Raw genomic sequence first — 21,879 nt, forward strand, 5'->3', positions numbered from 1 at the left:
GGCCGCGGCGCGGCGGGGGGGGCAGGTGTCCCCCTGGGGAGCGCCCGGCTGGGGCTGTGATGGCCGAGGGGTGAAGGCGTTGGACTCGAAATCCAATAGGGTTTCCCTGCGCAGGTTCGAATCCTGCTCACAGCGACAGATTTTACCTGCTGCTTATAGGAGCCGTCTGGGGGAGCAGGAGTGGGAGGCAGCTGGGGTCTACAGCCGTGCCAGCCCTGCACCCCACCCCACCTCTTCCCTGCTGCTCCCCGGAGAGTGAGGCAAGGTATGGCAGAGAGCCATGGCCACTTGCCCTGGGGCCAGGTAAAATCTTCCCCTTTGTGGAGGGACCACCATATAGGCTGGGGACCCACAGTCATGGGGCGTCAGTTATGGGCTTGTCTGCAGATGCTTTTACCAGTGGGACCCACACTGAGCCCAGGACTGTGAGGCAAATGGGGAGGGCTGGACCCAGTGCAGGTTTGGGGTACGGTTCCACCTTCAAGTAAAATAGAATCTGGGTCCAACTCCCAGGGGAGGTCTCCCTTTGGGCAAACTTTGCCTAGGTTTTGTCTGGGAAGCACAGAGTTCACCTGGGGTCAGCTGTTGGCTTTTGTCTTCTTGTTCCCCCACAATCACCACAGCTTTGGGTTGGGCATGGCGAGCAGGGCAGTTCCCTCTCTTTGGGGTCCTGGCATTGGGTGCGGACATCCACCCCTGTCCCCCACAGCCCTGGGCCAGATGTGCCTGGAGGCAGCCCCAGGACATTCCTGGGGGGTCCGGGGGGCTCTGCCAGTCCTGCAGCTGGCAGGGAGGGGGGTCTGGGAAGGCAAAAGACATGGAGATGCTGGGGGTTGAACCCAGGGCCTCTTACATGCAAAGCAAGCGCTCTCCCGCTGAGCTACATCCCCCTGCCCTTGGGCAGGTCTGCACCCAGGGGTCCCCACTGATGCCTGTGGTCCAGTTGCCTCCATGGCCACTGGGGCTAGGGCACTTATGTACCGTGGCCACCTCCAAACACTGCCCCAACATCCTGGGCGCAGTAAGATGGAGTTCCCTGCTCCAGGCTGTGCCAGGGGCAAAAGGCAGCATCAGCCACCCTTACCAACACCCAAAATTGTGGGACATGGATCTGGGGGTGCAGGGAGGTGCAGCATCCTGGCTCGTTGGTCTAGGGGTATGATTCTCGCTTCGGGTGCGAGAGGTCCCGGGTTCAACTCCCGGACGAGCCCTCCTTTTGGCCACCCACCTGCCTTGGCTGGTATGTGGGACCATGGCAGAACCAGGGTATGATGAGGGCAGTAGTGCCCACCAGAGAGGGGTCGGTGCCATGTCCTGGGTGGGACCCCCAAGAGTTGACTGCGCACCCTGAGGGTCTGTTTTTTGAGTCAGCACCCTGGGGGCAGAGCAGGGTGAGCAGGGGGCAGTGGGGCCGTGGTGGGGGGTGAGGGAAGTTGTGCGGGCCTCCACCCCTGCCCATGCAGAGGAGATATAATTCAGTAGGAGAATGCTTGCTTTGCATGTAAGAGACGTGGGTTTCTTCCATGTCCTTTCCCCCCCAACCCCAAAAGTTGTTTTCTCCCTGGGCATATACTGGAGGATGCTTCCCTTTGGTGCCTGTGGTGAGGCTCTCGGCTGTGACTGGATTTGTTCCCAGCTATTTGTGAATACCCCTAGATGTTCCCCTTTGCCAACCCTGGCAATTGTGGGTACTGGGGCTACCAAGGAGTAGAGGGACTGTGCAGATGTGCCCGCCCCAGGCGGGGGACAGTCTCTCCCCAGAGGCAGACTGCAGGGCAAAGCCAGGTGGTCAGTGGTCCCACGGAGGAGATACCACGGGCTGTGATGGCCGAGGGGTGAAGGCGTTGGACTTGAAATCCAATAGGGTTTCCCTGCGCAGGTTCGAATCCTGCTCACAGCGACAGATTTTACCCACGGGGGGATGGGGTGTGGGGCCACAGCGCAGCCCCCGACCACAGGAACCCCACAGCTGGAGAGTGAAGGCAGCTTCCTGCCCCTGCCCTTCTACTGTGCTGGGCCTGCCGGACCCTGGGTCTGAGCTCCCAGAGGAGCCTGTCTTTTGGGCATGTGTGGATGGAGCATGGAAAGGTGACCTGCCCAGCACAGGGGGGACAGGCAGCTCCCTCAGCCACATCTCCTCTGCTGGGGTGGTCCCACTACTGCCAAACCATAGCCGGGCTCATACTCTCCCGGGTGGAGAAGGGGCTGTCAGGGCAGTGGAGGATGGCAGAGTGTGGCACTGCTGCTACCACATCCCCTATGAGCAGCTGTGCCTGGCACATGGGGAATCCTCCCCTGATTTGGGGATGCCTTCCAGAAGTACAACTGGAGTTTATCACCACTGCCCTGTGGAGGTGGTGGGTATCAGGGAGGCAAAAATAAAAAAAAAAAAATGGAGATGCTGGGGATTGAACCCAGGGCCTCTTACATGCGAAGCAAGCGCTCTCCCACTGAGCTACATCCCCTTGCCTCATAGCTACTGGCACCTGAGGTTCCTGTTGAGCATCCTGGTCCTCTTGGTCCTGAGACTTTTAGAGTCAGTGGCCATGTCCGGGTTCCAGCCCTGCAGCCAGGGCAGAGCTATGAATGTCCACTGGGGCCAAAACCAGCTTGCACAGGTCCCATCCCACACCAACCAGTTCCCTGTGTACTGAAGCTCAAGCAGGGGGTCCTACCCCTCTGTAGTACACAGGGTTTTGTTGGTCTAGGGGTATGATTCTTGCTTTGGGTGCGAGACGTCCCAAATGCAACTCCCAGACAAACCCCACTTTTGGGCACACGCTTTCCTTGGCTGCCATGAGTGGCCCCAGCCCATGGTGGGACAAGGGCTGGGGTGGTGTGAGGGCACTGGTGCCTGATGCAGTGGGCAGAGTGTTTGGAGGGGGCATGTCCCCACGGACAGGATGGAGCCCCTTCGAAGCAACAATTGGGACGATGGATGGTCTGGTTTTGGTGTCAGGGCCCTGGGGGCAGTGCAGGGTGAGGAAGGGGCAGTGACGCAGCAGTGAGGGGAATTGCTCAGACCCCAGCCCTGTGCATACAGAGGGGATGTACCTCAGTGAGAGAGAACTTGCTTTGCATCTAAGAGGCCCTGGGCTCAACCCCCAGCATCTCCAGCTTTTGCCTCTCCAGCCCCCCTCCTCCCTGTCAGCTGCAGTGCTGGCAGAGCCCCTCAAAGCCACTAGAAAGTCTTTGGGGCTGCCTGCTTGCACTAGTGTCATGGGAATGCTTTCTAGCACCCACAGGCTGCAGGAAAATGCCTGTGGCCATTTCCCTCCCCTGCCTGGGCACTGAGGGGTGTGTCCTTTGTCTATGGGGGCTCAGGGTGTCTCTTGGGGTGAATTTTGGTGGTGGTAGGAGGACGGTGGTGGGTGTCCAAAAGAGGGCTCGTCCGGGAGTTGAACCCGGGACCTCTCGCACCCTAAGCGAGAATCATACCCCTAGACCAACGAGCCGGGGTGCGCAGCGCCGGGCACCCCCAGGCTGTGCCGGGCACTGGGGTGCTGGGGGGCGCTGCCTGCCCGGGGCCGCCGTGCCCCGGGAGCCGCTTTCTGCGGCTGGGCCCTGCCGCCAGCCCTGGGGAGCGGCGCGGGGCTGAGGGCGGCTGTGGGGACGCCCCGGAGACTTCCCCACTGCACAGGACACCGGGGGCAGCAAGGACAGCCTGGGACAGGGGGAGCCGCAGGTGCACAGGACAGGAGGGACACAGGACCCCTCCAACGTGTTCCAGGTTTTGCACCCTGGCATAGGTAGGGAAGTGGCATTTCCCTGAGATGCTGAGTGGAGTCCTTGCATCGCCTTGTGCCTTGTCTCTGGGGGAGCTGGGGGAGCTGGTGTCCAGAGAGCAGACGGGAAGGAGAGGGCAGCACCCACCTGTGCTGGGCATGGCTTGGCATGTGCGGTACTCGGGGCCATGGGGGTCAGGATCTGGGCTGGGTCCACTCTGCATACCCCATCATGTTGGTCTAGGGGTATAATTCTTGTTAGGGTGTGAGAGGTCCTGGGTCCAACTCCCAGACGAGCCCTCCTTGTGAGCACACCCCCCCCCCTCCTCCCACCCAGCTGCTACCAACATCCACCACAACTCACCCCAAGAGACACCCTGAGCCCCGTGGGCAAGGGACACAAGGTGCCCCCACACCCCTCAGTGCCCAGGCAGGCTGTGGGTGCCAAGAAGAATTCCCAGGACACCTGTGCCTGCAGGCAGCCTCAGAGATTTTCTAAAGGCTGTCGGGGGCTCTGCCAGCCCCGCAGCCAGCAGGGAGGGGCATCTGGGACAGCAAAAGCTGGAGATGCTGGGGGTTGAACCCAGGGCCTCTTACATGCAAAGCAAGCGCTCTCCCGCTGAGCTACATCCCCCCGAAACAGCCTCTCACCTGCCTTTCTCATCACTCCCACAACAGACCCGGCACTCCCCCAACGCCTTCAGCTGCCCACCGTGCCCTTCAGGGCTTTCTGGACACTGCCTGCCCCTCCGGGGCCATGGCGCCGCTGACGCACCTCGCACTGCCACCATGCCACAGGGACACAGCACGGACACGCTCTTCTGCAGCCGGCCCCCGCGCACGCCTGAACCGCTGCGGAGCTGCTTGCCACACCACACACGATGCAACATCCCCCGCTGCCCTGACGGACCCTTCCCCGCACACGTGGTGACCGCACCGCCTGTGCCTGACCTCCGCCTCTCAACACGGCACCCCGGCTGGCACCTCGCTCACGACACGGCCGGCACCAGCCCAACAGAGGGGACGCGGCTCACCTGGGGAAGACGCCCGTGCCCCCCTGTGCCCCGCAGCGTCACCCCATCTGGGACACGTCTGTCCCCACAGAGCCTCTGCCTGGCGCTGCTGCCCAAAAGGAGGGTTCGTCTGCGCCTTAGACCGGGGACTCTCGCACCCTAAGTGAGAATCGTGCCCCTAGACCAAGGAGATGGGATGCGCAGGGCGGACCCAGCGCAGATCCTGACCCCCATGGCCCCGAGGCCCCGAGCTCAGCCTGGGGGTGCCCGGCGCTGCGCACCCCGGCTCGTTGGTCTAGGGGTATGATTCTCGCTTAGGGTGCGAGAGGTCCCGGGTTCAACTCCCGGACGAGCCCTCTTTTGGACACCCACTGCCCCTTGCAGCCCCTGTGGCCACACACGGGGTGACACCCCAGCAGGGCTGCTCTGCCCAGGGCTGTGGTGCCAACGGTCATGGCGCTTCCAGCCGGGCTTCCCTCAGCGTCTCGGCTGCCCGCCCTGGCACAGCTACTGGCAGCCCCTGACCAGTGGCCTCATCCAGAAAATCAGGCCACTGCACTACCCTGGAGACATTCCCCTCCCCGTCCTGGCCTCACTGGCACCTGTGGGCAGCGGAGGGATGCCCAGGGCCTGCAAAGCTCCATGCTCAGCAGCTCCGGGGGTCTAGGGAAGGATGACGAAGCCACATCAGAGAGGGCCATCTGCTTTACGTGATGCCCCATGGAGGAAGAGGCTGGTGGGTGATGCTGCAAAGCACCAGCCATGTCAACCTTGGCAAGAGCCAGGGAGGTGGTTTTGAGGAGAAAAAGCCCTGGAAACGGTGGGACTTGGAGATGCTGAGCCCTAATATCCCGTGGCCACCTCCAGCTGCTGGATCCACTGATGCGGGATGGCAAGAGGGAGCCCCCTGCTCCCAGAGTGTGCCAAGAGTCACACACCCCCTCAACTGCCCCGTGAGACCCCAAAACTGCATGGAGCCCAGGGGCTGGGGGCAAAAGAGAGTGCATCGCCCTGGCTCGTTGGTCTAGGGGCATGATTCTCGCTTTGGGTGCGAGAGGTCCCGGGTTCAACTCCCGGACGAGCCCTCCTTTTGGTCACCCCCCTTCCCCAGCACTGCCTGCAACTGTGGCACAGCTGCAGCATGCGAAGGGCAGCAGTGTCCAGCACAGAGGGGGCAGTGCCACGGCCTGCCTGCCTGAGTACCCTGGGCAGGAGAGACCCCCAAGATCTGCTACTGACTGCCCCAAGGGTCTGGTTTTGGCCTCAGGGCCCCAGAACAGAGCAAGGTGGGCACTTGGGAAGTGCTGGGGGATTCAGGGGATTTTCCCAGGCCCCCACCCCTGTCCATACAGAGGGGATGTAGCTCAGTGGGAGAGCACTTGCTTTGCATGTAAGAGGCCCTGGGTTCAACCCCCAGCAGCTCCACTTTTTGTCTCCCCACACTCCTTCTCCCTGATAGCTGGGACCTGGCAGAGGCCCTTAAACAACCTCTTAGGAAATCTCGGGCTCTGCTTGCAGGCACTGCTCTCCTGGGGATGCTTCTTGGCACCTGCAGCCTGCACACAATGCCAAAGGCCCTTTCCCTCCCCTGCCAGGGCACTGCACGGTGTGGGGGCACCTTGTGTCCCTTCCCTACAATGCTCAGGGTGTCTCTTGTGATGAGTTCTGGTGGTGGTGGTGGTAGCAGCTGTGTGGGAGGTGGGTGGGCGGTGTCCAAAAGGAGGGCTCGTCTGGGAGTTGGACCCGGGACCTCTTGCACCCTAAGTGCTAATTATACCCTTAGACCAACATGATGGGGTGTGTGGGAGGGACCCAGTCCAGCTCCCTTCTCCCACGGCTCCGGGCTCTGCACAGGCCAAGCCGTGCACAGCGCAGGTGGAGGAAGCCCCAGGGCGCTGCCTCTCCCTCCCGACATCGGACAAGGCACAGGGCCATGATGGAGAGCCATGTGCCAGCTCAGCAACATGGTCCACACCTCCCCACCCCAGTCCCCTTAATGTTTCCACATCTCTTCTAGCTCTGCAAGACCTGGAAAACCCCAGGGGATCCTGTGGCCCTTCTTCTTTGAAGCCACCACAGCCCCAGCCGGGGGTATTGTGTGGTTCCCTGTGCACCTGCGGCTCCCCCTGTCCCAGGCTGTCCTTGCTGCCCCCGGTGTCCTGTGCAGTGGGGAAGTCTCCGGGGCGTCCCCACAGCCGCCCTCAGCCCCGCGCCGCTCCCCAGGGCTGGCGGCAGGGCCCAGCCGCAGAAAGCGGCTCCCGGGGCACGGCGGCCCCGGGCAGGCAGCGCCCCCCAGCACCCCAGTGCCCGGCACAGCCTGGGGGTGCCCGGCGCTGCGCACCCCGGCTCGTTGGTCTAGGGGTATGATTCTCGCTTAGGGTGCGAGAGGTCCCGGGTTCAACTCCCGGACGAGCCCTCTTTTGGACACCCATGTTCCTCACTGGTGTCTGGACCTTGGCTTTACTGGGACAGGGTGAGGGTGCATTGTCCAGCAGAGGGGTCCATGCCAGGTCTAGCCTCCCCGTGGGACCTTGTGGATGCTTCCCCATGGGCAGGATGAACCCCCAAGTGTTGACAGTGTGTACCCCAAGGGTCTGATTTTGGGGTCAGGGCCCTGGGAACAGAGCGGGGTGGGCAGTGGAGAAGTGCCTGGGGTTGAGGGGATTTTCCCAGGCCCATGGCCAGGGGGATGTAGCTCAGTGGGAGAGCGCTTGCTTTGCATGTAAGAGGCCCTGGGTTCAACCCCCAGCATCTCCATGTCTTTTTTCAGGGAGTGCCCAAAAGGAGGTCTTGTCAGGGAGTTGAACCTGGACCTGGTCCTGTGCTAGAGTCATCTGCTGTGTAGGGTCCCCTTTGGCAGCTGAGATGGCTGGAGGGTACTGCAGAGCTGTGTTGCATCCTCCGTGTTTCAGCCTTCCTTCCGGGTCTCTGTGGCTGAGCAGGCTCAGTCCCACTCCCCAAGTCCCCTTCCCAGTGTTGGAGCCCATCTGAGCTGGGCCAGGAGGAAGCAAATGTGGCTGAGTGAGCACAGGTGTCACCAGCACCTGTTGTGCTGGGGAGCTGCTCTCAGCCCCTCTCTCCCTCGGTGTGTCTCACACACCTCTCAAGAAACTGGAGACTTTAGGGGTGCCTGAGTCCTTAGAGGCTGCACTGAGATTGTCTGCGTTGGCCTTTGGCACTCATGGGTAAGCTGGGCAGGTGAGTGATGTCCTGGGAACCCCTGGGATGCTGGGGGGAGTTGAGCAGCCAGAGACAGAGAGACCCAAGGCAGAGGCAGTGGTCTCAGGGCAGTGCAGGGGCTGGGGCAGCTGGCAGGGCTCTGCCAGGGAAAGAGGAGGGGGGTAACAAGTTCCTGCAGGGGCTGGGACGCCAAACCCCAGCTGATGGTGGTAGGGGATGTGTTGGGCTCCCTGCGCCAGGGGACTGGATCAGAACTGGGGCTGCTCTCTGACAGATAGAAAGGCTTTGGGGGTGGGGTACACCAGACCTGGGGCAGCAGTGTGGGGCAAGGGGAGGGGGGGTGTAGCTGCAGGTGGGCAGAGGGTCAGGTGTGTTGGGGGGGCACCCCATATCTGCCAGGCAGGTGGGCACCATGGCTCAGCTGGTTAAAGCACCTGTCTAGTAAACAGGAGATCCTGGGTTCGACTCCCAGTGGTGCCTGGGCCTGAGGGTTGTTTTTCTTCCCTGCCCCAAGCTGGTGGCACTGCTGGGGTCTCTGCCCCACCCCCAAACAGTGGAGCCCCCACCCCTCTGTCCCAGGGAACCCCCTCCCTGTAGGGAAGGAGTTTCCCTCTGCTCCAGCCTCTCCCCTGGGAGCTCACAATGAAGAGATGACCCAAACTATTTCTAGACCCCAGGGGATTTGGGAAATAAAGTGGTACATCAAATGCTTGCTGGAGCCCCACTATCTTCCCCATTTATTTGCACAGATGGTGCTGAATAATGCAGGAAAACCCTCTGGACACACATTGGGGTGGGGTGAGGTGTGTGCGGTTGGGGGTGCTGGAGACCTGCAGCAAGTAACAAGGTCCTGGGGCACACACTTTTACGGCAAAAATAAATGCCACTTTGCCCTCTGCCATCCTCTGAACACAGGCAGAGAAGGGACCATGGTGAGGGGCAAATGAATTGCTAGCACTTGGTTGCTGCCCTGCCCAGCTGCCCTGTGGCAGGGAGGTGGGCAGTGGGCTGCCACGGCCAGGCAGATGGGCTACCAGGGCTCTGCCTGCCCAGCCTGGCTCTCCAGGGGACACTCTAGACAACCAGCCACAGATTTGCAGCCTTTGGTCAAAAAAGAAGAAAAAAAATCCCCAGAAAAACAGCCAGAACAGGGGACGAGGTGGCCGAGTGGTGAAGGCGATGGACTGCTAATCCATTGTGCTTTGCACGCGTGGGTTCAAATCCCACCCTCGTCGGGGCTGTGGGGATCCCCCACCCAGGTAGGGGAGAAGCTTTTCATGCATCTCCCAGTGTGGCTAGCTTCCTTCTGCTTCCCTCTGTTTTTGTTCTGCTGTGCCAAATACCTGTCTGCCCCTGGGTTGCTGCTCCCACTTGTTGAACCTGCTCCCCGTTGCTCAGGGAGCTGGGTTGCCCTTCAGTGCAATGTGCCAGGCCCCATGTTCCCATGCAGGAGTAGGGTACAGACCCTCTCCATTTCTTGAACCCTTCTGCCAGCTCACTAAATCTTTCTCCAGGAGGTAAATCACCAAACCATGGCCAGAGAAGGTCAGCCACAGGCTGGCTGGGCAGTGATGTGGGCACATCCCAAGCCTGTGCTCTACTTTATTTCCTTCTGCTTTCTGTCAGCCAATTTATTCCTTTCTGGGCATCCCTATCATGCTGATGGAAGCCAAAAGCCATCCCTGGACAAAGCTGTGTCTTGCTGAGCCATCACCACATCCTAGAGTTTCTTTTTCTGAGGACGGCATAGCTGCTGCGTGCTGGCAAGCTCCCTCCTGTGTCTGCAGCAGTGCTGGCCGTGAAAGTTGCTGGGGAGCAAAGAGGGCAAGCTACTGCAAGATGAAGAGGAAAGAGGTAAAAAATAAACCTCACCTGCTGGGTATTTAACTGCTGAAATCCCAGCGGTATGGCAGAGAGGGAAGCCTTGCATTCTTCAGAGTGTGTCTGTGCTTCGACGCAGCTGGGGAAACGTGTTGTGCCAGCCTTGCAGGTGCCTTACCCACTCCCACCCCTTCTTTCCGCAGATGAGGATGTGGCCAGGCAGTGCCGTGCCTTGGAGGCAAGGCGAGGATGCTCAGGCTGCCCACACCCTGCAAGCCCTGCATTGGCTTTTTGACTTTCCCTGGGGCTACGTTTCCTTCCCATGCCTTGGGGAGGTGCTCCTGGGGACAGCTGGGAGCTGCTTCCCTCTGTCAGCTTCTCCCAAGCCAGAAACAGTGATCAGGCTGCAGTGAAACACTGGTCTCATCCTGTCCCGCTGCTGTGAGACACTACAGTGCTTGGCCGCTTTCAGTGCACGGGGGTTACAGCCCCTGAGAAACTCACAGCTGGATGTGAAATGGGAAGGGGTGGTGGGTGCAGGCTCCTCCTCAAGTGGTGGTATATGGCATGGGGGGGCTGCTGCAGCAGGATGGGACTGGGGGGCTTGCCTGGCAGAGGCAGACAGGAGAGGGGACAAGCTGACTCCCTTGGGACACCCTTCAACCCTGCTGGGCTTTGTCCACCCTGGCATATGTGTCCCTCTGCCCTGGTGAGTAGTGACGAGGCCTCCTCGGGGGAATGTGCCAGCCTCAGTGGCGCTGTGGAGCATCAGCCCACCCGGGGACCTGGCAATTACAAGGGACGTGTGGTGAGATGAAACCAGATCATCTGCAGCCCCAGGGTGGCACACGGCAGCCAGGGCCCAGCTCTCCACAGCGGCACCGGCTGGGCTCAGCTCCCTGTGATGCACACAGTGGCCCTGGAGTACACCGAGCCTGCCCTGGCAAGGACACAGGCAGCCAAGTATGCTCCGTGGCTGTGTGGAGGGGCAGCTGCCCCAGTGGGTCTGTCTGTGGCAGGGTGCTGCCTCCTGGCACTGGCGTGTCCCACTCGCCCTCAGCCGCCTCAGAGCAGTCCCCACAAGTCCCACTGCTGGCAGGTCAGCTGTGGCCCTGGGTGAACATGCTGGATGCAGGTATCCTTTGGAGATGGGATGCAGTGGGTCTGTTGCTGCTCCAAAATGTGCCTTTGGCTTTCAGGTGAAGTTCTGGGGCAGGGGGAAGCTTCTACCCTACAGCTGGTCCCAGAGACATCTAATCCTTGGGTTGTTGGAAATCAAAATGTAAAGTGGTGAAATTGGTGTTTCAGAGTAGTGCTGGGGCTGGTGATGAGAAAGGAAACAGTGAGTAGTGGTCCTGGGCCATGTTTCTTCTCATGTCCTTATCTGCAGGGGGAAGGTGGCCACACATCCTGGATCCACTGCAGAAGTTAAGAAAATGGGTCTGACATGTTTGGTTTGGTGAAGTTTTCTCATTTTTGTGGTTCCTTCAGAGAAAGTCATGTGTCAAGCAGAAAGCCATCATTCCCTGGAATGAACAGGAGCTTGGAACAAACAGTCCTTGTCTTTCTTCCAAATAACTGCATTTCCAGGAAGAGCTCTTTCACCTCTGATTTTCCTATGTTTTAATCTCATTCATTACACAAATCTGATTATTTTAACTTCCTAACACATAACTTTTTTTTCCCCTTCTTCAGGCAAAGGTCTTGTTCAGTACACAGATCCACTCACATTCAGCGTGCCCTCTCTAAGTACTCCTGTGCATTTATTTCAAACATCACTGCATCTGTGGATATCTTCTGGGACACTTAAACTGGGTTGCAAAACACACAGTGAGGCTGTAAATCAGAAGATCCCAGCCTGTGTCTGGCAGCCTGGAAAGGAGTGCTCCAGGAGGGGCTGTTTTCCCTGGGATCATGGGACTGCACAGAGGCACACACACCAAAAAAAAAAAAAAAGAGAGATGGAAGATGATTAGTGAAGTGAAAGAAACCATGACCGGCAAAAGAAAGGTTCAGTTCTTAGGCTGTGGGTCGAAGGTGCACCTGTAGCATCATTTTCTCATTCAAGAGTGGTGCAAAATGCAGCGAAGTAAAGCTTAAAAAAAAGCCTCATCTCCTCCTGCTCACCAAATTGCTGTTTAGGAGGTTGTGTGCCTCCTGACTTACTCCAGCAGGTTGCATGGTGGCTTCTATCTGAAGCATGTGTCCTCTGCTGCACCTCAAAAAAGCTGATTTCCTCTTTCCCCATCCAGAATGATGTTAAAAATAGCTGGGCTTGACTCCAGTGCCACTGAAAGGCCTATTTGCCCTGGCAGGCAGGGCAGGGAGGAGTAATTAGGGACAATTCAGTGCTATCAACCATGGCTCTGCAAGACCAAATCACCCTAGTAACTAAAATGACCCCCAAAACCCTACAAGGTGTGTCTTTAACAGTGATGCTGACAACCTCCAGCTCCACACATGCATAGTACATGTGCCCCAGTGCTGTCATGGTTTATTCCAGGGCAGAAGTTGTTTGTGCCTTCATCTGGGCTCTGCTGGCATAAAATGAAAAGCCTTCTTCAAACCTTCCTTGCCCCTAGAGCCTGATGGCTCATTCCCCTGCTTGGGACCACGCCAGTGACTCCCTCTCCCCAATGTGCAGGTGATTCACGTTTAAGTGCAGGTCAGGACTTTTGCTACTCCCCGGCTGTTTAGCAGCTAACAGGCTTTCAGCAGAGCAATCCGGTGTCATGCTGCAGCCTGTAATTAAAAATGTCTTGATGATGTCACTCCATCACAAGAAAGTATAGCTGTGAACTTCTGGCTCACCACTGTTAGCATATCCAAAGATCAGGATGGAAAGGCTCTTGGCCTCTGAAATCAGCTCACTGTGCAGAATTAGTCAGTTTTGGTGTGTGTCATCTTCAGGGGTGGACTCCAGAGCCCGTGATTACTTTGCTTTTAAAATTTGATGTGTCTTCCAAGCAGAATTCATATCCCAGGCATGAGGAATAGTAACAAAAAAAAAGGCAAAATGCTCAAAGTGGATCCAAAAGCGTTAACAATTTGCTCATGCCAGGATAGCTCAAGTCTCTGTGTCTCTGTCTGTAGTACATGGACATCTGGGGCAGGAGAAATGCCCTCTGGCATTTTTCTTCCAGCCATGTGTGGTCCCCCAGCACCTTCACCCCTGCAGCCCCCTGGTTTTCCTGCCATCGATGAGGTCACTGTTACAGGGTTTACCTACAAATGCATGTTTTTCTTGTGTTCAGCTTATGTCCCTGAGCTCACCTCAGATGCACTGGGGAGCTGAATTGGTTGTGCTCAGAGGAAGGTGGGGAGCAATGCACCAGGGATGTTCCTGCCCTAAATTCTGCTGAAACACCGTCCTGCCTGGTGGCATAAGACCAAAACTGTACTTTGGCCTTAGGAAGCAAGGTAATTAATGCCTGTAGCCCAAATCATTTCAATCTTACTCAGTATTAAATGGAAGCAAAACATGACAGATGAAAGAGGGAACTGTTTAATCAGCCGGGGGAGCTTTCCAGGAGAAAACTGTTGGTTGTTGGGAAGTTTCAGGTGGAAGGTATGCACCCGCTCCCCTGGGGCATGAGGTACAGTATAAAACCCCGTGTGACACCCGGCCCCACCACCTGCTCCCAGCTGCTGCCGTTGCCTCTGCCTGGGTAAGTTGAGACAGGCTCCATCTCCTCCTCACTGAGCTGTTGCTTTCGCCGATGTCTTGTGCCCAGTCCTCCGCAAGAGTTCAAGGTTTGTTACCTGCCTCCCTCCCACCTGTGGAGGGTGCTGGGGAAGGGTGTATTTCTGCTCCAAAAGGAGGAGTGCAAAGGGTTGCGGGATGCAGGGCTTGCAGGATCTGTAACCACATCGCAGGCTGCATCCTGCATGGCTTTTCTTGTTGAAGGAAAAAAAAAACCTGCCCAGGTTGCAGGGATAGGTATGTCCCTGTTTATGGAAGGGCATCAGAAGTCTTTTATATTTTGGGATGGGATAGCTCAGCTCACGTGAAGTCCAGCTTGCTCACATCATACTGATTTAGGTGGGTTTTGCTACAACCAGATGAGTCTCAGTAAGCATTTTGCTTGCTGAAGGCATGCTGTCAGCTTGAAGGCAGGCAGTGTGCAGGAGTGGGTCTGTTCTCAGTGCTCTCAGTCTGGTGCCTCAAGCTTCCCCAGGCGTGCAGTCCAAACCAAACTCCTCGCTTTCTCCTGAGCAGGTTATGGGGTGAGGGAAGGGGGAAGCTGGCTCCTGCCAATTTGGAAAGCCTTCCTTCAGCGTTCCTAAACCATCCAAACTCACCCTCTAGCTAGTTTTCCCACACCTCTTATTATGGGAGCCGCTGAACGAGGGCTCAGCAGAGACAGACCAGCCTCTGCCTTACATTTATGCCCTGGCTCTGGCTTTCAGGTGTACGTCCTCGCCGTGCGATGTCCTGCTACGACCTGTGCCTGCCGTCCTCCTGTGGTCCCCGGCCACTGGCCACCAGCTGCAACCAGCCCTGCTTCCGCCGCTGCGGGGACTCCACTGCCGTCATCCAGCCCCCCACCGTCGTGGTCACCCTTCCTGGGCCCATCCTCAGCTCCTACCCGCAAAATACGACAGTGGGGTCCACGGCATCAGCAGCGGTTGGGAGCTACCTCCGGTGCTGCGGGGTCCCGGTGGCCTCTGGTGGTACCCGGGGGCTGGGGAAGGCAGGACTGCTCTGCCTGGGCAGCGGGCTGTAGGGGTGTCCCTGGCCACCTGGGGAAGGACAAACGAAGCACAGGACCAAGACTGGGGAAGAGGACTAAGGAAATGCCCGTGGGTTTCCCAGCTGGGGGGGGCACCTGCAGCCCCCCCAGAAGGAAAAGAGCTATGTGAGCATGTCACTTGAGACCGTGCCTCTGTATATCTTTATCTCACTAAGCCTTACTTTATATTCCCACGTAGGTGTCACACCCTGCAGTGCTACACAACATTTACTGCTGGCTGGGCAAAAATGCTTATAGGGGGCTGTAGACAGAAGATGATAGTCATGGGGCAGTAGGGCAGAAGAACACCTTGTAGGGATCAGCTTGTCCTGGAGTGGGTTTTATCCATTTCTTTATTGAGCGCTGGAAATGCACTTTTCATACTCTGAACTGGTTTATTCTCCTTCTCCTTCTCATTAAAGTCATGCTACATCATAGCCTGAGTCTTCTGGTGTTCCTTGTGCCTCTGGTCTGGAAGGGTAACCTGCTCTGGAGGCCACTTGTTGCTGGAGGGAGGAGGTTTATTTTTCATCTGAAATGGGAGTTTCTGCTGCTCAGCTCCACACTGTACTGACATAAGTGTGTGGTTTGCTGTGACCAGCCTGAAGGCAATTTTCTCAGCCTGGAAACCTCTCCTGCTGCCCTATAACAAGTGCCATCTTAGGGATGACTTCCCACAGGAGCGGACTTGTTGCCTATTCCCTCAAGGAGTTGGGAGCACTAAGGTTTGACATTTCAAAATGGCATTTACCCTGCCTTTTGAAGCAATTTTTTTGAGTGAGCTAAGGAGGATGGATGTGGGGTCAAGGAAAAAAAGCAGAAGTGGCCTTCTTGGGAGATGCTTCTTTGGATGGTCATCCTATGCCCAACTCATCCAATGTTTTATGGGTGACAATTAAAAGTAAAAAAATCCCAAGATATAACAGGGCTGCCTCAAGCATTTAGGCTTTTATTCTTAATCTTCACAATAGCATATGGCAAAAGGGGCCTTATACAAATAACTATTTACTGACTCAAACCCAGATAGCCCAGGTGCCAGTGAGGCATGTGGTGTGCCTACATTATGGCTGTATCTCCTAAGGAAGTGGCAGAAACATTTTGTTTTGTGCTGCCACCTGCACACCTAGACATGCCTATGTACAGGCATGACTGCAACATTTGCCTTGAGCAAGTCCTGTGAATAACATGAGCTGAATATACCCATGTCCCTTTGCTAGCTCCATGTGACAGCTCAGGGAACGCCATCTCACCCTGCATGCAGGTGCACCTTGTCCTGCAGCCCATGTCTGTAGTAGCATCCCCGGCCCCCTCAGAGAAGGAGGGGTGCCTGTGATGAGAAATGCGATGCAGGGTTACCCAGGCTTCCTCTGGACACAACATTTGGAAGCCCAAATTTGCTGAGACATGTAGCTGAGCACTGATGGATCAGAGGTGTCATGGGGAGAGGCATCCTAACATTTCTCAGAGAGTCCAAGCCTGAGGACACTCAGACCTGTGGTAATGCCATCAGAACAGATATAGAAACATAATAACAATGACATGAAGAAGCAACTATAATTTACCTGTGTACTCCAGATATACAGGCAAGAGCAGCAGCTGGACCAGCACACAGCAGGGAGTTTTGCTGTGTTGCTGAGTAAAGATCCCTGCAGGTCCTGTGCTTGTGAGCTGGTCAGTTAGAGGAGCACAGGGATAACCCCATTCCCATCCCCAGCCACAGCACAGTGAGCTCCATACTGTGCTCTTCCCAAAGACTGGGACACAAGACTTCAGTTGAACACATTAAAGAATCAGAGAATAATTGTTTTACAGGGAGGGGATGCAGGTGTTTCTGGAAAAAGATGTCAGGCATTGAGTAAAGCCACGTATCATCAAGCAGAACCTTTTCAGCTGATGAAAGGAGGAATGAGACTCCTACATGGGTATTGTTTAAATCTTCTCTCATACCTTATGCATTTTGGTAGTGTGACGATTTGCATAAAGCTAATGAGTGTTTATAATGAAGGATTATGCTGAGCTTGAGTCTTCAAAAGCCTTTAACCAAGCTCAACTGGTTTTATTGCTCAGGAGACCTTCACGGAGGAGCTCCTAATTTAAAGAATATTTATGTGGCAACTGCTCAGCAGTCAGAGCACCAGAAGAGAGGTGTGGCTTCACATCCTTCTTCCAAGGTCTGCTCAGATGTTTTTATCCCAGCTCCAGAAATTGCCTGTGGAGATAGGATGCAAAATTCTCCTGAACACTGCAATGAGGAAAAGCATTGGATTTCCAGCAAAAGATAAATAGATAATAAAGATTAGAAAGCTGTAGGCATCTGGAGCTTGTGCAACTATCTTCCATCAGTCCTTTGCATAGGACAGTCAGGATGGAACCAGCGGAAAGAATAATGACATTTTTATGTGGCTGTTTGCTGAACAACTCCACTGGTGAGGTTATACAGATTTATTTTTTTTTCCCTCCTGAAGATCCAGTGTCTTAAAGGAGACTAAAATCCATGGAGTCCTTGATTTGACTTGAAAATTGTGATGCCTTAGTGCAGACAGAGTCGGGAAATTGAGGATCTCAGTGCTGCAGGGCTCCCTGTCCTAAAGGACCTGGCACCCTGTCTCCCATGGGTGCTGTGACACCTGTCTGGGAGCTGTGCTGTCTTGGCTCCCAGTTCAAGAGTTGTCCTGAATTCACTCCACCATGTATCCCCCCAGCCAGTGCTTGCCCAGGGCAGGACCCCACAGACCTGCTGATCAGGCCCTAAAATACAGGTTCCTCCAAAGACAGTGCAGCCAAAGGCCCTGGTGAGAAACAGAGAACTGCATGCCAAGACTGAGATGAAAAATAATGCTTAGCAGCTGGAAGGATGCACATGGAGGGAAATATCTGGGTCCTGGTGCTTGGTCCCAGCATTGCCTACTTATGGTTTTCAAAACCAGCAACAGCAGCAGCATTTCTCAGAAAAGCCTGGAGCATAGCCCTTTGGCCATGCCTGCACCTGTTGAGTTTCATGTCTTCTGCTCATCTCCCATCTTCTCTCACCTGCTCTTGTCCTTAGAGAAAACCTTCTCCCTGCTGTCTCTCAGCATCCTCCTCTGGCAGCAGTCGCTGCTTTCTGGAGTCCCTTATTCCCCTTCATTTTCTTTCTTCTGTCCCTTGCTTTAGTGAAGCCAACTGCACCAGCAGAAATTACAGTGCACAAATCAACACGGCCTGGCAAAGTGATGGTGGTAGCTCCTCATTGCAGGGTCACATCCAAGGGGGTGTTGATCTCCTCTTTGGGGTGTCTGTAACCATGGGGACACCTCAGCCTGCACCACCACATGTGGCAAATGGACTTGCTCATGTTTCTCTGCATTTGCCTGTTTGGGGAAGCCAACAGAAGCAGCCAGTGACCATTTTGTATGGTGGTGGGTAATTTTCCCCTCCTGGGGATGGAGGAGGTGGGGAGGAAGGATGAAGTCATAGTTTGATTTGGAACGATGGAACAATGGAAAAGCATAGAGAGTTGTCATGGAAAAGGGAAGACTGGTTGGAGTAGCAAGCGGGTGGGACCATCAGGAGTGAATGTCTGGGACAGCATGGGGCTGGTGATAGGGATGGAGGGATTGGCTGAATGATTGTTGGGTCAGCAAGATCCCAGCACATCAATCTGTGGCTTCTCTGTACATCCAGACGAGAAGACAAAAATCCTGGTGACTCACAGCAGTGGGATGGGATGGAGAGACAGATCCACTGCTTGTGCCTTTGCTGGGTTGCAGCACCTGGGCACCAACCTGAGGGCAACCAGGAGGTTGAGATGGCTTCCACAGGCAGCATCCATCATTCTCCTAGCTGGGGCAAGCACTCCTGGCCAGAGCACTTGGGGACATGTGTCCTGGAGCCAGCCAGGTGGAGAGACAGAGCCCCTGGAGCTGGGAGCCCACAGGCATGGCAGACTCAGATGGCACTTGTTTGTCAATGAAAATCTCCTTCCACACACACCAAAGCCTGCAACAAAATTTCCCACCAAATCAGAGAGGATGCCTGCTCTTAGGCTTTAGGAAGGGGAGAGAAACTGGTTACATGGCCGGGATAAGAGGGAGGAGAGGGCAGCAGTGAGAGGACATCCCACCCTATGCACCCATGGACTGACTGCAGGGCAGGGGCTTGCCACTCTTTCTCGGGGTGTCCTCCCTGCCATGCAAGCGCCCTGTGCCAGCCTGGGGAGCCAGACAGGCAATGGCTCCTGAAAAGGTTCTGGTTCTTCCCCAGGGCTGGAAATCCCATAAAGCAGGAAAATAACAGGCCGCTCACATGTGTGAGTCATGGCGGAAGAAGCATGCAAATCAAAGGGCACTGGCATCCCTGTCTTGCCCTCCTGGTGCTGCCCGTGGGAGCAAGGCACACAAGACTCGCACCCCAGCAAGCCCACAGCCCTGTTGGCTCCGCCAGAGCCGTGCTTCATCCTGAGCTGAAATCATCTCAGACACCACCGCTCCCAGCTGTCTTATATCTCATTCTCCTCTGAGCCTCTTCCCCTGGGGAGGGCAGACCTCAGGGAGAGCCAGGGATGAGTGCAAAGAAAGCAGAGCCTGAATCCCAATGGTTTACAAGGTCCAAGGAGTGAAATACTTGTGGATTCGTGTTTAAAACTAAAGAATTGTTCAATTAAATATTCTAAGGCTGTCAATTTACATTTGCTGAGAATTAGATGTCTGCACATTCCCTGAAGAGGACCAGGGTGATCTGGTTATTGCTGCATAAGGTGGCTGATGTTAGCACTGGATACATGGGGCTGAAGGAGCTGGGCAGCCATGGAGGGTTATATGACCTGGATGTCATGGGGGTGCAGTGCTTCCCCGGCCTGTGATTTGCAGGGCAGGGGGAGAAGAGTGAGGCTTGCCTGCACTGCCTATGGCTGATCCATCCTCACGGTTCCCTGAGGTCAGCTCATGGGGTTTGAATGTGCCCCAAGGAGGGAACCCTTGCTCTGGCACAGCATGCAATGTGATATAATCAGCATCACAGACTTGCTGTGAGCAGGATGTCTGAAAATCAACTGTTCCCCCTGTTTCCCCCTGTCACAGTCCTGTGTGGAGGGGGTCCCTACCAGCTGGGGCTCCTGCAGCAACTCAGCTTCCCAACCAGGCACAGCTACAGGCAGCCCTCGGGGACTGTCTGTCCTGCCCTAGAGTTGTCTTTCCAATCCTGCCCCCCATGGCACCCATGGGAGACCTGGCACCAGCACTATGCTGACCCCCATGGTTGGCAGCTCCCGGGGGCTGGGAAAAAAGGATGGCTGGGGGAATTTGCTAGTAATCTGGCACTCACAACTCCTGTCCCTTGTCCGAAAGCCACACTGGCACCTGTGGGGCAGGGGAGAGGGAGATTGTTAGCCCTGGGACCACATGAAGTGGGTCTCTGAGGGGTGGCAGTGGGAGAAGGGAGCACCCAGGAGCCATCACCCTCTGCCCAAGGCCATGGGTAGATGGAGCACAGGGGCCAAGGGCAGGGGAGATAGTTCTGCCCTGGCTCGTTGGTCTAGGGGTATGATTCTCGCTTCGGGTGCGAGAGGTCCCGGGTTCAACTCCCGGACGAGCCCTTCTTTTGGCCACCCACCCGCCTTCCCTGGTGGCATGTGGGGCTGTGATTAGGGCAGCAGTGCCTGGCACAGTGGGGTCATCCCACATCCTGCCTGGGCACAACCTGACTGGGCAGGATGGACTTCCAAGAACTGGCATTGAGGTCCTCCTGGCGCAGGGGGATGTAGCTCAGTGGGAGAGCGCTTGCTTTGCATGTAAGAGGCCCTGGGCTCAACCCCCAGCATCTCCAGCTTTTGCCTCCCCAGAATCCACCCTTCATGCTGTCTGAGGGACTGGCAGAGCACCCCAGACCCCTAGAAAAGCTCTGGGGGTTGCCTGTAGATATGTCTGGCCTGGGTATGCTTCCCATCACCCACAGCCTGCAGGTGTGTTTGGGGAAAAACACAGCCCCAGGTACACCCCTGGCCCCAAAATTTGGGGGTGGGACAGAGAGGATTGGGGTGCAAAAAGCATGCAGCACCTGGACTTGTTTGGCCTAGGGGTATGATTCACGCTTAGTCTGCAAGAGGTCATGGCTTCAGCTCCTGGACAAGCCCTCCTTTAGGGACAACCCCTCCTTTGGGACTGCATCCCTGCTCCTCTCTGCAGACCCCGTGGAGGAAGGTCAGCCCTGGCATCCCTCAAAAGCCTGCAAATGGTAACCTGAGGGATGGCCATAGGGCTACTCTTTGAACTGACCTTGGTTTTAGCAAGCTTGGATGCTGTTGCTGTGGTGTCAGGGACAGTCCTTGGATGGGTATCTCCAGGAAAGGGGATGTAGCTCAGTGGGAGAGCGCTTGCTTCGCATGTAAGAGGCCCTGGGTTCAACCCCCAGCATCTCCAGCTTTTGTTGCCCTGAAAACGTCCATAGGAAACATCCCCTTTCTTGCAGCATGGCACATCGCTGAAGCTGATCTCTATCTCTCACTGATGTTTACTCCCACTTGCTCCCTGGAATCCTGGTGGCTATTTTCTTTCCCAGTCATCTGTCTCTGCCCTCAGGCTTAGCTGCCCACTGGAGATACAGTGGCTGCCCCTTCCCCACCCAGGAGGGGATGAGCCTGTCTCTGCTCATGGGGCTGCAAGGGGCAGTGGGTGTCCAAAAGAGGGCTCGTCCGGGAGTTGAACCCGGGACCTCTCGCACCCAAAGCGAGAATCATGCCCCTAGACCAACGAGCCAGGGCGATGCACTCTCTTTTGCCCCCAGCCCCTGGGCTCCATGCAGTTTTGGGGTCTCACGGGGCAGTTGAGGGGGTGTGTGACTCTTGGCACACTCTGGGAGCAGGGGGCTCCCTCTTGCCATCCCGCATCAGTGGATCCAGCAGCTGGAGGTGGCCACGGGATATTAGGGCTCAGCATCTCCAAGTCCCACCGTTTCCAGGGCTTTTTCTCCCCAAAACCACCTCCCTGGCTCTTGCCAAGGTTGACATGGCTGGTGCTTTGCAGCATCACCCACCAGCCTCTTCCTCCATGGGGCATCACGTAAAGCAGATGGCCCTCTCTGATGTGGCTTCGTCATCCCTGGAGCTGCTGAGCTTGGAGCTTTGCAGGCCCTGGGCATCCCTCCGCTGCCCACAGGTGCCAGTGAGGCCAGGACGGGGAGGGGAATGTCTCCAGGGTAGTGCAGTGGCCTGATTTTCTGGATGAGGCCACTGGTCAGGGGCTGCCAGTAGCTGTGCCAGGGCGGGCAGCCGAGACGCTGAGGGAAGCCCGGCTGGAAGCGCCATGACCGTTGGCACCACAGCCCTGGGCAGAGCAGCCCTGCTGGGGTGTCACCCCGTGTGTGGCCACAGGGGCTGCAAGGGGCAGTGGGTGTCCAAAAGAGGGCTCGTCCGGGAGTTGAACCCGGGACCTC

The 21,879-nt window shown here is 56.5% G+C and overlaps 18 non-coding genes across 18 annotated transcripts; 13 read left to right on the forward strand and 5 right to left on the reverse strand.

The window, feature by feature from the left end:
* The first annotated feature begins 53 nt into the window (after nucleotides 1-53).
* Nucleotides 54-135, forward strand: TRNAS-CGA. The gene has a single exon. It is a non-coding gene; the product is annotated as a tRNA-Ser (tRNA).
* Nucleotides 136-818: 683 nt separating this feature from the next.
* Nucleotides 819-890, reverse strand: TRNAA-UGC. The gene has a single exon. It is a non-coding gene; the product is annotated as a tRNA-Ala (tRNA).
* Nucleotides 891-1,139: 249 nt separating this feature from the next.
* TRNAP-CGG lies at nucleotides 1,140-1,211 on the forward strand. Its single transcript has one exon. It is a non-coding gene; the product is annotated as a tRNA-Pro (tRNA).
* Nucleotides 1,212-1,818: 607 nt separating this feature from the next.
* TRNAS-UGA lies at nucleotides 1,819-1,900 on the forward strand. Its single transcript has one exon. It is a non-coding gene; the product is annotated as a tRNA-Ser (tRNA).
* A 493-nt stretch (nucleotides 1,901-2,393) lies between these two features.
* On the reverse strand, nucleotides 2,394-2,465 carry TRNAA-CGC. Its single transcript has one exon. It is a non-coding gene; the product is annotated as a tRNA-Ala (tRNA).
* Nucleotides 2,466-3,383: 918 nt separating this feature from the next.
* On the reverse strand, nucleotides 3,384-3,455 carry TRNAP-AGG. Its single transcript has one exon. It is a non-coding gene; the product is annotated as a tRNA-Pro (tRNA).
* An 832-nt stretch (nucleotides 3,456-4,287) lies between these two features.
* On the reverse strand, nucleotides 4,288-4,359 carry TRNAA-UGC. The gene has a single exon. It is a non-coding gene; the product is annotated as a tRNA-Ala (tRNA).
* Nucleotides 4,360-5,022: 663 nt separating this feature from the next.
* TRNAP-AGG lies at nucleotides 5,023-5,094 on the forward strand. The gene has a single exon. It is a non-coding gene; the product is annotated as a tRNA-Pro (tRNA).
* Nucleotides 5,095-5,751: 657 nt separating this feature from the next.
* On the forward strand, nucleotides 5,752-5,823 carry TRNAP-UGG. Its single transcript has one exon. It is a non-coding gene; the product is annotated as a tRNA-Pro (tRNA).
* A 268-nt stretch (nucleotides 5,824-6,091) lies between these two features.
* On the forward strand, nucleotides 6,092-6,163 carry TRNAA-UGC. Its single transcript has one exon. It is a non-coding gene; the product is annotated as a tRNA-Ala (tRNA).
* A 919-nt stretch (nucleotides 6,164-7,082) lies between these two features.
* TRNAP-AGG lies at nucleotides 7,083-7,154 on the forward strand. The gene has a single exon. It is a non-coding gene; the product is annotated as a tRNA-Pro (tRNA).
* Nucleotides 7,155-7,423: 269 nt separating this feature from the next.
* On the forward strand, nucleotides 7,424-7,495 carry TRNAA-UGC. The gene has a single exon. It is a non-coding gene; the product is annotated as a tRNA-Ala (tRNA).
* An 829-nt stretch (nucleotides 7,496-8,324) lies between these two features.
* On the forward strand, nucleotides 8,325-8,398 carry TRNAT-AGU. The gene has a single exon. It is a non-coding gene; the product is annotated as a tRNA-Thr (tRNA).
* Nucleotides 8,399-9,071: 673 nt separating this feature from the next.
* Nucleotides 9,072-9,153, forward strand: TRNAS-GCU. The gene has a single exon. It is a non-coding gene; the product is annotated as a tRNA-Ser (tRNA).
* A 10,819-nt stretch (nucleotides 9,154-19,972) lies between these two features.
* On the forward strand, nucleotides 19,973-20,044 carry TRNAP-CGG. The gene has a single exon. It is a non-coding gene; the product is annotated as a tRNA-Pro (tRNA).
* Nucleotides 20,045-20,202: 158 nt separating this feature from the next.
* On the forward strand, nucleotides 20,203-20,274 carry TRNAA-UGC. Its single transcript has one exon. It is a non-coding gene; the product is annotated as a tRNA-Ala (tRNA).
* A 521-nt stretch (nucleotides 20,275-20,795) lies between these two features.
* On the forward strand, nucleotides 20,796-20,867 carry TRNAA-CGC. Its single transcript has one exon. It is a non-coding gene; the product is annotated as a tRNA-Ala (tRNA).
* A 264-nt stretch (nucleotides 20,868-21,131) lies between these two features.
* Nucleotides 21,132-21,203, reverse strand: TRNAP-UGG. Its single transcript has one exon. It is a non-coding gene; the product is annotated as a tRNA-Pro (tRNA).
* Nucleotides 21,204-21,879: the final 676 nt, after the last annotated feature.

This window comes from Athene cunicularia, assembly GCF_003259725.1.
Source record: "Athene cunicularia isolate RWA chromosome 7 unlocalized genomic scaffold, athCun1 chr7_part1, whole genome shotgun sequence".
Taxonomy (NCBI): domain Eukaryota; kingdom Metazoa; phylum Chordata; class Aves; order Strigiformes; family Strigidae; genus Athene; species Athene cunicularia.